This window comes from Chlorocebus sabaeus, chromosome X (genome assembly GCF_047675955.1).
Source record: "Chlorocebus sabaeus isolate Y175 chromosome X, mChlSab1.0.hap1, whole genome shotgun sequence".
NCBI lineage: Eukaryota > Metazoa > Chordata > Mammalia > Primates > Cercopithecidae > Chlorocebus > Chlorocebus sabaeus.
In genome coordinates, this window is record NC_132933.1 from 107,374,873 (window position 1) to 107,391,052 (window position 16,180).

At 40.6% G+C, this 16,180-nt stretch overlaps 2 long non-coding RNA genes across 2 annotated transcripts in view; one reads left to right on the forward strand and one right to left on the reverse strand.

Moving 5' to 3' along the window:
* LOC140710789 (uncharacterized) overlaps positions 1-16,180 on the reverse strand; it is a 197,844-nt gene that overhangs the window by 133,897 nt on the left and 47,767 nt on the right. The window lies entirely within an intron of this gene.
* LOC140710892 (uncharacterized) lies at positions 2,504-10,169 on the forward strand. The gene is made up of 2 exons (XR_012092039.1): positions 2,504-2,881; positions 8,167-10,169. It is a non-coding gene; the product is annotated as an uncharacterized lncRNA (long non-coding RNA).

A 16,180-nucleotide genomic window follows, 5' to 3' on the forward strand; every position in this document is an offset into this window, starting at 1 on the left:
CATATTTGGCACTCCCTCAAAGACCTCTTCTAAGGCAAGTCTGGTGGTAACAAATTCCCTTAGCATTTACTTGTCTGAAAAGGTTGGAATTTCTTTTTTTTAAATGAAAGCTGAATATAGACCCCCAATCTCTTTTGCCTTGTAGGGTTTTTGCTGAAAGTTCCACCATTAGCCTAATGGGGTTCCCTTTGTAGGCAACCTGCTCCTTCCCTCTAGCTGCATTTAACATTTTTTCTTTCATTTCAACCTTGGAGAATTTGATGACTATGTGTCTTGGGGATGGTCATCTTCTATAATATGCCACAGGGGTTCTCTGCATTTCCTAGATTTGAATCATGGCCTCTCTAGGAAAGCTGGGGAAGTTTTTGTGAACAATATCCTGAAATATGTTTTCCAAGTTGCTTGCTTTCTCTCACTTTTTTCAGTAACACCAATGGATCATAGATTTGATCTCTATACATAATCCCATATTTCTTGGAAGTTTTGTTCCTTCTTCTTTATTGTTTATTCCTTATTTTTGTCTGACTAAGTTATTTTGGAGAACTGGTCTTCAAGGTCTGAGTTGTTTTGCTCTGTTTGGTCAATTCTGCTGTTAGTATTTGGCCCTGTGGAGGGAGGCACACCCCACTCCTCCACTGGCCTGTGAACCCAGGTGTCTCATCTCTTTCAGTGATCTGAGAGTGAAGGCTCCTCCCTGCACAGGCACTGCCCAAACCAGCAAATTCTGCTTGGCCAGGAGCTGTGGGGGTGGGGGTGGTCACCTAATCTGCTATCCAAGGGCTTCCATAGGGTTGTGCCTGCTGACAGACTTCAGGCAGAAGCAGAATTGCTGGCCCAGAAGTTCTAGTGGGATGGCCCATCTGGCTATGAGAGGTGGGAGTGGGTGGAATCACCTACCCTGCCGTCTGGGTGTTTCCTGAGACAACAGGAGGTTGCACCCACTGTCTGAGTTTGGACAGAAGTGGGACTGCTGAGCTGAAAGCTCTAGCAGGCATTGTCCACTTGGCTATCAGTGGTAGGAGTGGTTGGGGTTGCCTGCCCTGCTGTCTAAGCGCTTCCTGGGACAAAGGCTGCTGCACCCTACTGTCTAAACACTGGCTGAGTTTAGACAGAACCAGAATCACTAGTCCAGAAGCTCTAGTAGGTGTTACCTGCCTGTCTACCAATGGTGAAAATGGGTGTGGTCATCTGCCCTACCATCTGGGTGCTTCCTAGGACAAGAGGAGGCTGTGCCCACTGTCTGAATTCACACAAAAGTGGAACCAGTGAGCTGGAAGATCTGGCAGGCATTGCCTGCCTGGCTACCAGTGACAGGGGTGGGTGGAGACACCCTCCCTGCCATCCAGGTGCTTCTTGGGAAAACAGGTGGCTTTGCCTACTGGCTAAGTTCAGACAGAAATAAGGCCACTGGACTGTAAGCTCCAGCAGGCATTGCCTGCCTGGCTACTAGTGGCAGAAAGGAACCCACCCTCCCCTTCATGTTCTTCCCAGGACAACAGGAGGCCACAGCTGTCAGTCAGTCAATTTCTGGGAAAAGCAGGACCAATGGGCCAGAAGCTGGTGCTGAGCCTTATCTGGTGAGGGATGTTGGAGCAATCTTACTGCTCCTAGGCACTGCAACTGCAGCCTCTACAAGGGCTATGGTGCTGGTGCCAGTTTGTTCCAGGGTCTAAGGCTTGTAGAGGTCCCCTTGGATTTGAGAATTGCCTCTGCAAGATATCCAAATGGCTCTCTGCCTCAGTATAGAACCACAGTGGGGACATTTTGGGTGAGCGAGGGGGATTCTCCCATTCCCAGTCTTGCACAGGTCTCTGAAAAAATTTCCTCCCATTCTGTTGGTTATCTGTTCACTCTTATGATAGTTTCTTTTGTTGTGCAGAACTTCTTCAGTTTAATTAGATCCAATTTGCCAATTTTTGCTTTTGTTACAATTGCTTTTGGTGTTTTTGTCATGAAATCTTTGCCTGTACCTATGTCCTGAATGGTACTCCCTAGATTTTCTTCTAGGGTTTTTATGGTTTTGGGTTTTACATTTAAGTCTTTAATTCATCCTAAGTTAATTTTTGTATAAGATTTAAGGAAAGGGTCCAGTTTCAATCTTCTGCATATGGCTAGCCACTTCTCCCAGCACCATTTAATAAGTGGGGAATTTTTCCCCCATTGCTTGTTTTTGTCAGGTTTGTCAAAGATCAGAAGATTTTAGATGTGTGGTTTTTTGATCCATCTGACAAACGTCTAATATCCAGACTCTACAAGGAATGTAAACAAATTTACAAAAAAAAACCAAACAACTATATTAAAAAGTAGGCAAAGGACACGAACAGACACTTTTCAAAAGAAGACATACTTGAGTAAGAAAGCTGCACATCCTGAACATGTCCCCTGGAACTTAAAATAAACAAAGAAACATTGAAGGAAACAAAATAGAAACTGTCAACAGAAATCTGGGCTTCCTCAGCAGAGCAAAGCCTTAAGAAAACAATTCACTGCTTTTTGCAGGGGCCTTTGAAAACAGTATGCTGAGAATAGATAGGGCTCAAGGACAGTATCTCCAACTGAACTTTTAATGAACTCCCGTAGGCGCCAAGAAGGCGGGTAGATAAGAAAGAATATAGAAACAAGGTACTGAGTAGAAGGTTACATGTGGGAAAAGAAAGTTTGTTTTGCATTGCATTCTTTCTGCTGACCTGAGGTTTATGGAGTATAAATAAAGTGAGGCGGAGGCTCTGAGCGCGGCCGCCATGTTCTCTGTGTGTCTTTGTCTTTGTGTGTGTTCTTTCATTCTCCACCACCCCCGGTGCGGCCCCCAACAAGTGGCGCAGCGAGCAGGGTCAGCACGGGTGAGTAGGGGAGAACAAGAAGGGGAACCCCCTAGGAGCAGGTAAGGCTCAGATATTGTTAAGGGGAACCTTCTTAAGCTTTCATTATGGGAATTCCATCTCTCTGGCCTCAGAGTATTTATGGCTGTTTCAAGGACTGTTGCTGTCTATGGGAGTAGAAGTGAAAGAAAAAGACTTTGAAGCGATTGTTTGCCCATGTTGAATAACATTGTTACTGGTTTCAGTATCAGACTAAAGTGCAGCTGAATCGGAAAAAATGGTTACAGGTAGTAAAAGCTTTGCTTAGAGCTCTCCAGTTAGGGGATATTATGCCTCTAAAATTGTGGACCTTGTGTAACTCTATCACTCAGACATTAGAGTTACTTGAGACTGATTCAGAGTGTGGTAATGTAGCCACAGGAGGAAAGGTATCTGAGGATTTGGAAAAATAAAATAAAATAAAATAAATCTGAAATGGAGCCCATTTGTGCCAGGGTAGCAAAAGGGGGAGAAGAGAAAAAGCCAGCTCTTCCTTCTTCTAAGGGAAATTCTGACATGCAGTGTATTATGGAAATGCTTCAACAAATATTACAGATACATTCTTCTAATTCACCTTTGTGAGCTTTCCCTGTTTCTTTTCCTTCTGCCCTGTTAAAAGAGAATTTTCCAGTGCCTCCAACCCCCGGGCTTCCTTATCTTTACCTTTGTTTGGCAAAGTTTTCTCAGTGCCCCCAACAGGCTGAGACGGCTGAGGGGGCTGAGGGGCTGAGGCGCTGAGGGGTGGGCAGCCTGGCGGGTCCCTGCCACAGGGTCGACCGCACTTCACGTGGCCGAATCCCCCGGGCTGCTTTCTCTCCAGCTGCTCAGCCACTTGTTTTCTTACCATGAACCTCGGGCTCCTGCTCGGCGTCCTTTCTTGCTCTGTCTCTGTTTTTGCTGCATTCTATCGGCAAGTCTTTAATTTAGGATATTTCACTGATATAACTGAGGATGAACTGTGTTTTGCAGCATTTTATTTTATTACGCGCTTTCTCCTAGATTTTGGTATCCTTTTTATGCTGACTTGATTAAACATTTTGGAAACTTTCCGGGAACTGATAAAATAGCTTTGATATGATCTTTTTCTTGAGGTCATAAAATAATTTACTTTGAAATGTCTCAGCCTAACAACTTTTGGGCTTTTGTTGTTTTGTGCAGAGGTGGGAAGGCTCCTTTGCATTTTTGGTATAACTTCTGTGTTAATGATTTTGTTGTTTGCTTCGCACAAAATCACTTAGTGATCCGTGTTTTCCAGCTTAGAGTTAACATGTATCATTTTGTGAATTAAAAAAATGTCTCGTAAAAAAAAAAAAAAAAAAAAAAAAAAATTTTAAGGAGCTGGATCTGTTTCCAATTATTTGTGCTTCTTTTGCTCCTAATGCTTAGTTTTCAAATGGTGGCAATAATGTCCAATTTAATGCCTTACAAATTAAATTTTTAAAAAGAAATGAAAGCTACCATTTCTAACTATGAACCCCTATCCTTGGTCTTCTTGATATTTTTTCATCAGAAAATTTGATAATTTCTATAGACTGGAAGACTTTGGGGAAGGCTTTTCTTGATCGTTCTCAGTGGTTACAATTGCACAGCTGGTAAATGAACAAGGCGCATGTACAGGCTAGAAAAAATGTTATGTGTGATCCCCCAGGAGCCACTGAGGAACAACTCACAGGCACGGGCCAATATGCTACTTTTAATGCTCAGGCTGGTCTAGAAGATGTTGCCCTTACTTAAATCAAGACTTTGTTTTTAAGGGCCTAAAATAAGGTAGAGATAACAGGAAAATCTTCCCTTTCCTCTGTGAAGATTTTACAGGGCACAAATGAACAATATTCAGATTTCGTAGCCCGTCTTCAGGATGCTGTCTTGAAAATTGTGGGTGCTGACCTTGCTTCAAAAATTTTGTTACAAACGTTGTCTTTTAAAAATGCTTATGCTGACTGTCAAAAATTGTTAAAATCATTAAAGGCCAATGGGGCCAATTTAGATAAATATATTAAAACTTGTGTTAGTGTTGGAGGGGCCCCAACAATTTATGTCACCAGGTCTGAAAGTGTAGTTGGTTTATCAGTCTTTACAAATGAGAAATATAAGAAAGGAAAAGAATGCACAAACTAACTAGGTTTCTTGTAATAAATCACTAAACTAGTCCAAGGACCAAAAAATACAAGATCAGCATGACTCTGAAGGATGTGAGATTATGGTTCTGCACTTGTTACATTAAAGAGCTAAAATTAATAGACGTAATATTAACAATAATAACAGTAATAATAGCCATTGTATACTGAGTACTTACTATGTGTCTACTACTGTGAAAAAATCTTCACTTGCATTTAGTTCTTCCAACATCCCTTTAAGACTGACAAATTTTATAATTATTACCATTTTGTAGACAGGAAAACAGAGTTAAGACAGTTTTATAAAGGTATCCAAGGTCATATAGCTATTATATTTTGAAAATATGACTTTCTGTCCCCAGAGCTTACATGCTTAACCCTTTCCTCTAGACTGCTCTATAAAGTACAAAAATGGTAGTCACCCTCCTTGGAATAATCGGAGGAAAGAAAAATCAATAACTAAGTAAAAGTTGTATCTCAGCACCAGATCCAATCCCAACTTCAAGTATCCATTTAGCCTTGGATAGCATCATTGTGTTTTGAAAACCAAAATCCGTTGAGTATTTTGTGGTCCACTATTTTTTACAAAGCAGATACTCTATTGAATAGTAAACTATGAACTGAATTTCTGTACCTGTAATCACCTTATTTGTTTACAAATATTTGTTATTGACTAAATCTGCATACAATACCCAGTGAGCAATGGCCTACAACATCAAGGAATAAATTCAAGTCCTCCTTAAGGATCCCACACCTTACCCCAGTTTCTCAGCTTTATGTGGCAACTAAGCAGAGCGCCGCTGCTGACTTAGTTATTACTCAGCCTTATACTTTGTCTCCTAATAGAGGAGTATATAAATTAGCTGTTAGAGAGTGTGGCCCTTTGCCAAAAGGACATAATGTTACTAATAAAAGTCTTATTATGGTTTAAGTCTCACAATTTATTTGCCTAGAGGCAGGGGAATGTATTCTCAATAGGGAGGGTTTGGTAGCACAGAAAAAACTGTTTTTTGGGAAACTTTAGTTTCTAACCAAAAGCCCTTATGTTCTTTGCACATTAATGAAATAGTTTTTAAAGGGTTAATTGATACGGTGGTAAATATGTCTATTATTTGTTTAAATTAGAGGCCTATACAATAGGAAAAAAGACAAGTTGCAGTTATACTCACTGGCTTGGGTGCTGCTTCTGTGGTTTATCAAGACGTAGAACCTTTAACCTGTGTCGGTCCTAAAGGTTAACAAGGTCAAGTGTTTTTTTTATTTTTATATTGTTCCTATCAATATTAATTTTGGGGAACAAGATCTTTCACAACAATTTGCTGCTTTTTAAAACATTCCTCATATTTCCTCAGCTGCCAAAAATACGATGTTCAAAATGGGCTACAATCCTTTAAACTCATAGCCACCACTCCTATTTATGTGAAACAGTGACCATTATTTAAAGAAATACTTAGGATTCTAAAAGAGTAAGTCAAAAAACAAATGGCCGAGAGGAATATAAAGCCACGTATTTCTGCATGGAATTCCCGTCTTTGTCTTGTCTTAAAACTATAAATGTTTACATTAAACCTAGGGAAAGTTTACAGCCTGGTCTTCCTAATCCTGCCCTTATCCCACAAAGTTAAAAATTAATGGTCATAGATCTCAAAAATTGTTTTTTCTTTATTCAGTTACAACATCTTTTTTCTATTCTAGAAGGAGACAGTCACTTGGACAGCTCACGTCATTTAACTCCTTTGGCTTTACAGGAACTCCAGCTTGTGGAAGAGCAACTTCAAAAGGCTCATTTACATTATATCCTTCCCGATGTTCCCCTTTCCCTTTGTTTATTTCATACTTTACATTCTCCTACAGGAATGATTCTTCAGACCAATCAGCCGCTAAAATGGATCTTTTTGTCCAATAAAACATCTAAATACTTGGCTACTTATATCGATCGTTTAGCTGAACTGATCATCAAAGGACGGCATCACTGTCGACAACTTTGGGGAGGAGATCCTTCCTTAATTATCTCTCAATTCACTCATAGTCAGATCATTTATCTTCTTGCAACTTCTGATTCTTGGCAAGAAGCTTCATCAATCTTGAGTTACAGTTTATCCTTATCCCTCGGTGCAATAGGGAGAATTGTTTACTATTCTCATGGTCTTACTTAATTTCCCTACTACTGGTTGAAATATTGTTAGTGATTCTCAATATGCCGTTTATGTTACTTCTTATATTTCTCAGGCCACTTTACCGCTTTGTGCTACTTCTTCTCTTCAAAAACTCTTTTCCTTGTTATTTTCTACTTTGAGCCAACGTCGAGCTCCTTTATTCATCACTCATCTTTGTTCTCATTCTCAACTGCCTGGACCATTAGTTCATGGAAATACTCAGATTGATTCACTTCTAATTGGCCACCTGCAGGCTGCAGAACAAGAACATGCTCTACATCACACTAATAGTTCTGGCCTTCAACGACGGTTTCATTTAACTCATAAATAAGCTTGTTCTCTTATTCGAGCTTGTCCTTTCTGTGCTCCTTTGAGCATTCCATCCTTCCATCCTGGAGTTAACCTGAGAGGTACTCAAGTTAATCAAATTTGACAAATGGATGTTATACATATTCCTTCTTTTGGACGATTAAAGTATGTTCATCATACCATTAATACTTTTTCTCATTTTCAATGGGCCACTCCGTTGCCATCTGAGAAAGCTGATTCTGTTATTACACATCTCTTAGCTTGTTTTGCCATTATGGGCATTCCTTTTATACTTAAAACTGATAATGCCCCTGCCTATGTCTTTCATAAATTACAAGTTTTCTTACAGCAATACAATATTCGACATATCACCGGGATCCCGGGCAACAGTCAAGGTCAAGCCATCATCGAGCGCGCAAATTTAACTTTAAAAACTCAACTATTAAAACAAAAAGGGGGAAATGAGCCCCCCCAAAAAACCACATTTTTTTGAAGGTTAACCTTTCTACCTTAATTTTTTTGATTTTGAAGGTTCTTTTTACTTTAATTATTTTTTGAATCAATGGAGACAATTGCAAGACTCCGCTGTCGTAACTCATCTTTCCTCACCTCTCTCGGTGATAGTCCCCGCTGACAATTTAAAGATTTGGTATCCTAATAAAGAAGGTAAGTATGTTCAAGGGCAAGTTCTAAAACAGGAATGGGGCTATGCTCTTGTCCTTACAGGGAGCGGACCTGAGTGGTTTCCTACAAGATGATTGAAACCCTGTTGAAAAGAAAACTGGATTCAGCATGCATTTCTTCCTTTGTTGGATGTGCCTCGGTGGGGGACTTATTTCCCTTAGTGAGGCTTTGTATGAATATTGCACTTATATTCCCTTTCCACCCTTGTATCAGGGAGTCGCCTGGGGAGAGGCGGAAATTAAGGTTTTCACCAATGACACTACTTGAATGCCGTCCCCCTATATAGACAAGGACAATATAGAACGGGAAACGGAAATTATAAACAACACATACCAATTTGGAGTGGAAGAACTTCCAATATGCATGGGAAATAGTTCTCATTGTCTCCGAAAATCGTATGAAGCCTGGGTTGTTCGCTATAATCATAGTTATGTGGCTGCTAATACTGTTATTATAATCATACTGTATATAGTAATGAAACTATTCCTAGTTCTTTACCTTTTTGTCCTATTCCAGAGGTTTCTCCTAATATTGAGGTGCTGGAGTAGCAACTATGTCGGGGAAATAAAACCCGGATTTTATTAGAATACAATGGGATGCAAATAACTGATTGAAGTGTGCACGGTGATTTTCAAATAAAATTTAGTCACATACCTTTGAAATGGCACCGGGTAAATAAAAGTATTGCTGCTAACAATAATGAAACCTTGGTATGGTGTGAAGGAGGCCTAAGTACAGAGTCATCTTTGGAAGTTGTTAGCTGCAGGCGATGCCATTAGCACTTTTGTAGGGAATATGTCTCTTAATCTTTCTAACCCAACTAATTCCTTTCATATTCAGTTATATCGGAATATCTCTCGATATATTATTGCTTGTGTCCATAAGCCCTACCTATTATTAGCAGGGAATTTGATATGGGATAATAATACGGGAATTGTTAATTATACAAATACGTGTACATTTTTGTCTTGCCTCAATCATTCTTGGTGGCACAACTTTGCTGGGGATATTTATATCCTCAGGGCTCGTAAGGAAATTTGGCTACCTGTTAATCTTACGCGACCGTGGGGGGCATCACCTCTTGAAACTTATATTTGGACTTCTCTTCAGCGAACCCTCCGTGCCCTTGGACTTATAATTGCCTCGGTGATGAGTCTTGTTGCCATTGCCTCCACTGCGGCTGTAGCAGGGCTCGCTCTTCATCAAAGCATACAAAATGCTGAATTTGTGCAGCAATGGCATGAACAATCTCACCGGTTATGGCTTCAACAATGAAACATTGATTCTCAACTTGCTGAAAGATTGGACAACATGGAGCAAGCGTTGACATGGCTTGGAGATCAGCTCACTGTACTCAGTACTCGGGTAACATTACAATGTGATTGGAATTCCACTCAATTTTGTGTAATGCCTGTGCCTTTTAACATCTCTCAAAATTGGACTGTAATCCGAAAATTATTAATTGGCCATAAAAATATTAGTTTGGACATTCAAGAGCTCACTCAGAACATTTCCGAAGCATTTCGACAACAATTACATGTGCTGTCTGGAACTGTAACCTTGCAGGAGCTGGGGCAGCGCCTTGCTGCCTTTAACCCATGGACTCAGATAAAAACATGGATTTCTACAATCTCTGGAAGTATATTGCTTTGGGCACTTGGTTTGTGTCTACTTCTTTTGGTGATTCGATGCTCCCTCCGTCGCCACCAAAAACAAAAGAAAACACAGGAACAAATATGGGCTACCTTTTTAGGATTGAGGCAAAACAAAATTAAAAGGGGGGAAATGCAGGGGCCTTTGAAAACAGTATGCTGAGAATAGATAGGGCTCAAGGACAGTATCTCCAACTGAACTTTTAATGAACTCCCGTAGGCGCCAAGAAGGCGGGTAGATAAGAAAGAATATAGAAACAAGGTACTGAGTAGAAGGTTACATGTGGGAAAAGAAAGTTTGTTTTGCATTGCATTCTTTCTGCTGACCTGAGGTTTATGGAGTATAAATAAAGTGAGGCGGAGGCTCTGAGCGCGGCCGCCATGTTCTCTGTGTGTCTTTGTCTTTGTGTGTGTTCTTTCATTCTCCACCACCCCCGGTGCGGCCCCCAACAGCTTTTTATTTAAAAGCCTACATATGTATTCTTTTAAAATTCTTTCCATTTGAACAGTGAAGAAAAAAGAACTTAGGAAGCAATGAAGTATTGATATAAAATGGGTGGATTCATCTTCCAATGTGTTAGGATAATGACACTGCCCATATTAGGGCTTCAACCTTTATCTAAGAAATTTCTACCAACCTTTAAAGATATGTGTCAACACTTAATCATTTGACTTCTCAAATAAAAATGTTACCAAAAAATAAAAATAAAATAAGTTTAAAAATATTAAAAGTAAAAATAAACAACTCCATTAAAAAGTGGGTAAAGGACATAAACAGACACTTCTCAAAAGAAGACATACATGTGGCCAACAATCATATGAAAAGAAGCTCAAAACTGGAGCCTTGGGGTGTGCCTAAGATGGCCAAATAGGAACAGCTCCAGCCTCCCGCCCCCAGTGTGAGTGACAGAGAAGATGGTTGATTTCGCGTTTTCAACTGAGGTACTGGGTTCATCTCACTGGGGAGTGCCAAACAATCAGTGCTGGTCAGCTGGTGCAGCCCGATCAGTGAGAGCTGAAGGAGGGCGAGGCATCACCTCACCTGGGAAGTGCAAGGGGGAAGGGAATCCCTTTTCCTAGCCAAGGGAAACTGAGACACACACCACCTGGAAAAGCAGGTAACTCCTACCCTGATACTGTGCTCTACTAAGGGTCTTAGCAAATGGCACACCAGGAGATTATATCCCACAGCTGGCCGGGAGGGTCCCACACCCACGAAGACTCCCTCATTGCTAGCACAGCGGTCTGAGATCTAACTGCAAGGCAGCAGCAAGGCTGGGGGAAGGGTGCCCGCCATTGCTGAGGCTTAAGTGGGTAAACAAAGCCACCTGGAAGCTCGAATTGGGTGGAGCCCACCACAGCTCAAGGAGGCTGGCCTGCCTCTGTAGACTCCACCTCTGGGCACAGGGCATAGCTAAACAAAAAGCAGCAGAAACCTCAGCAGAGGTAAATGCCCCTGTCTGATAGTTTGAAGAGAGCAGAGGATCTCCCAGCACAGAAGTTGAGATCTGAGAACTGACAGACTGCCTGCTCAAGTGGGTCCTTGACTCCTGAGTAGCCTAACTAGGAGACATCCCACACTAGGTGCAATCCGACACCTCACACCTCACACGGTGGGGTATACCCCTGAGACGAAACTTCCAGAGCAAGAATCAGACAGCAACACTCACTGTGCAGCAATATTCTATCTTCTGCAGCCTCCGCTGCTGACACCCAGGCAAACAGGGTCTGGAGTGGACCTCAAGCAAACTCCAACAGACCTGCAGCTGAGGGTCCTGACCGTTAGAAGGAAAACTAACAAACAGAAAGGACACCCACACCAAAACCCCATCAGTACGTCACCATCATCAAAGACCAGAGGCAGATAAAACCACAAAGATGGGGAAAAAGCAGGGCAGAAAAGCTGGAAATTCAAAAAATCAGAGTGCATCTCCCCATCCAAAAAACGCAGCTTATTGCCAGCAACAGAACAAAGCTGGATGGAGAATGACTTTGATGAGTTGAGAGAAGAATGCTTCAGTTGATCAAACTTCTCAGAGCTAAAGGAAGAACTACATAACCAGTGCAAAGAAACTAAAAACCTTGAAAAAAGAATGGATGAATGGATAACTAGAATAATCAATGCAGAGAAGACCTTAAAAGAACTGATAGAGATGAAAACCATAACACAAGAAATATGTGACAAATGCACAAGCTTCAGTAACTGACTCGATCAACCGGAAGAAAAACTATCAGCGATTGAAGATCAAATGAATGAAATGAAGCAAGAAGAGAAGTGTGGAGAAAAAAGAGTAAAAAGAAAGAACAAAGCCTCCAAGAAGTATGGGATTATGTGAAAAGACCAAATCTACGTCTGATTGGTGTGCCTGAAAGTGACGGGGAAAATGGAACCAAGTTGGAAACCACTCTGCAGGATATCATCCAGGAGAACTTCCCCAACATAGTAAGGCAGGCCAACATTCAAATTCAGGAAATAGAGAGAACGCCACAGAGATAATTCTCGAGAAGAGTGACTCCAAGACACATAATTGTCAGATTCACCAAAGTTGAAATGAAGGAAAAAATGTTAAGGGCAACCAGAGAGAAAGGTCGGGTTACCCACAAAGGGAAGCCCATCAGACTAACAGCAGATCTCTCGGCAGAAACTCTACAAGTCAGAAGAGAGTGGTGGCTAATGTTCAACATTCTTAAAGAAAAGAATTTTCAACCCAGAATTTCATATCCAGCCAAAGTAACTTTCATAAGTGAAGGAGAAATAAAATCCTTTACAGACAAGCAAATGCTTAGAGATTTTGTCACCACCAGGCCTCCCCTACAAGAGATCCTGAAGGAAGCACTAAACATGGGAAGGAACAACCAGTACCAGCCATAGCAAAAACATGTCAAAATGCAAAGTCCATCAATGCTAGGAAGAAACTGCATCAACTAGCAAGCAAAATAACCAGCTAATATCATAATGACAGGATCAAGTTCACACATAACAATATTAACCTTAAATGTAAATGGACTAAATGGTCCAATTAAAAGACACAGACTGGCAAATTGGATAAAGAGTCAAGACCCATCAGCTTGCTGTATTCAGGAGACCCATCTCACATGCAGAGACACACATAGGTTCAAAATAAAGGGAAGGAGGAAGATCTACCAAGCAAATGGAAAACAAAAAAAAAGCAGGGGTTGCAATCCTAGTCTCCAATAAAACAGACTTTAAACCATCAAACATCAAAAGAGACAAAGAAGGCCATTACATAATGGTAAAGGGATCAATTCATCAGGAAGAGCTAACTATCCTAAATATATATGCACCCAATACAGGAACACCCAGATTCATAAAGCAAGTCCTTAGAGACTTACAAAGAGACTTAGACTCCTATATAATCATAATGGGAGACTTTAACACCCCACTGTCAACATTAGACAGACCAACGAGACAGAAAGTTAACAAGGATATCCAGGAATTGAACTCAACTCTGCACCAAGGGGACCTAATAGACATCCACAGAACTCTCCACCCCAAAGCAACAGAATATACATTCTTCTCAGCACCACATCGCACTTATTCCAAAATTGACCACATAATTGGAAGTAAAGCACTCCTCAGCAAATGTAAAAGAACAGAAATGACAACAAACTGTCTCTCAGACCACAGTGCAATCAAACTAGAACTCAGGACTAAGAAACTCAATCAAAACCGCTCAACTACATGGAAACTGAACAACCTGCTCCTGAATGACTACTGGGTACATAACAAAATGAAGGCAGAAATAAAGATGTTCTGTGAAACCAATGAGAACAAAGATACAACATACCAGAATCTCTGGGACACATTTAAAGCAGTGTGTAGAGGGAAATTTATAGCACTAAATGCCCACAAGAGAAAGCTGGGAAAGATCTAAAATTGACACCCTAACATCACAATTAAAAGAACTAGAGAAGCAAGAGCAAACACATTCAAAAGCTAGCAGAAGGCAAGAAATAACTAAGATCAGAGCAGAATGATAAAGGGGATATCACCACTGAAACCACAGAAATACAAACTACCATCAGAGAATACTATAAACACCACTACGCAAATAAACTAGAAAACCTAGAAGAAATGGATAATTTCCTGGACACTTACACCCTCCCAAGACAAACCAGAAAGAAGTTGAATCCCTGAATAGACCAATACCAGGTGCTGAAATTGAAGCAATAATTAATAGCCTACCAACGGAAAAATATCCAGGACCAGATGGATTCACAGCCAAATTCTACCAGAGGTACAAGGAGGAGCTGGTACCATTCCTTCTGAAACTACTCCAATCAATAGAAAAAGAGAGAATCATCCCCAACTCATTTTACGAGGCCAACGTCATCATGATACCAAAGCCTGACAGAGATACAAAAAAAAAAGAGAATTTTAGACCAATACTCCTGATGAACATCGATGAAAAAATCCTCAATAAAATACTGGCAAACCAAATCCAGCAGCACATCAAAAAGCTTATCCACCATAATCAAGTGGGCTTCATCCCAGGGATTCAAGTCTGGTTCAACATATGCAAATTAATAAATGCAATCCAGCATATAAACAGAACCAAAGCCAAAAGCCGCATGATTATCTCAATAGATGCAGAAAAGGCCTTTGACAAAATTCAACAGCCCTTCATGCTAAAAACTCTCAATAAATTCGGTATCGATGGAACGTATCTTAATAAGAGCTATTTATGACAAACTCACAGCCAATATCATACTGAATGGGCAAAAACTGGAAGCATTCCCTTTGAAAACTGGCACAAGACAGGGATGCCCTCTCTCACCACTCCTATTCAACATAGTATTGGAAGTTCTGGCTAGGGCAATCAGGCAAGAGAAAGAAATAAAGGGTATTCAGTAAGGAAAAGAAGAAGTCAAATTGTCCCTGTTTGCAGATGACATGATTGTATATTTAGAAAACCCCATTGTCTCAGCCCAAAATCTCCTTAAGCTGATAAGCAACTTCGGCAAAGTCTCAGGATACAAAATCAATGGGCAAAAATCACAAGCATTCGTATACACCAGTAACAGACAAACAGAGAGCCAAATCATGAATGAATTCCCATTCACAATAGCTTCAAAGAGAATAAAATACCTAGGAATCCAACTTACAAGGGATGTCAAGGACCTCTTCAAGGAGAACTACAAACCACTGCTCAGTGAAATAAAAGAGGACACAAACAAATGGAAGAACATACCATGCTCATGGATAGAAAGAATCAATATTGTGAAAATGGCCATACTGCCCAAGGTAATTTATAGATTCAATGCCATCCCCATCAAGCTACCAATGACTTTCTTCACAGAATTGGAAAAAACTGCTTTAAAGTTCATATGGAACCAAAAAGAGCCCGCATCGTCAAGACAATCCTAAGTCAAAAGAACAAAGCTGGAGGCATCACGCTACCTGACTTCAAACTATACTACAAGGCTACAGTAACCAAAACAGCATGGTACTGGTACCAAAATAGAGATATAGATCAATGGAACAGAACAGAGCCCTCAGAAATAATACCACACATCTACAGCCATCTGATCTTTGATGAACCTGACAAAAACAAGAAATGGGGAAAGGATTCCCTATTTAATACATGGTGCTAGGAAAATTGGCTAGCCATAAGTAGAAAGCTGAAACTGGATCCTTTCCTTACTCCTTATATGAAAATTAATTCAAGATGGATTAGAGACTTAAATGTTAGTCCTAAAACCATAAAAACCCTAGAAGAAAACCTAGGTAATACCATTCAGGACATAGGCATGGGCAAGGACTTCATGTCTAAAACACCAAAAGCAATGGCAAGAAAAGCCAAAATTGACAAATGGGATCTAATTAAACTAAAAAGCTTCTGCACAGCAAAAGAAACTACCATCAGAGTGAACAGGCAACCTACAGAATGGGAGAAAATTTTTGCAATCTACTCATCTGACAAAAGGCTAGTATCCAGAACCTACAAAGAACTCAATCAAATTTACAAGAAAAAAACAAACAGCCCCATCAAAAAGTGGGCAAAGGATATGAACAGACATTTCGCGAAAGAAGACATTCATACAGCCTACAGACATGTGAAAAAATGCTCATCATCACTTGCCATCAGAGAAATGCAAATCAAAACCACAATGAGATACCATCTCACACCAGTTAGAATGGCAATCATTAAAAAATCAGGAAACAACAGGTGCTGGAGAGGATGTGGAGAAATAGGAACACTTTTACACTGTTGGTGGGACTGTAAACTAGTTCATCCTTGTGGAAAACAGTGTGGCAATAACTCAAGGATCTAGAACTAGAAATACCATTTGACCCTGCCATCCCATTACTGGGGATATACCCAAAGGATTATAAGCCACGCTGCTATAAAGACACATGCACACGTATGTCTATTGTGGCA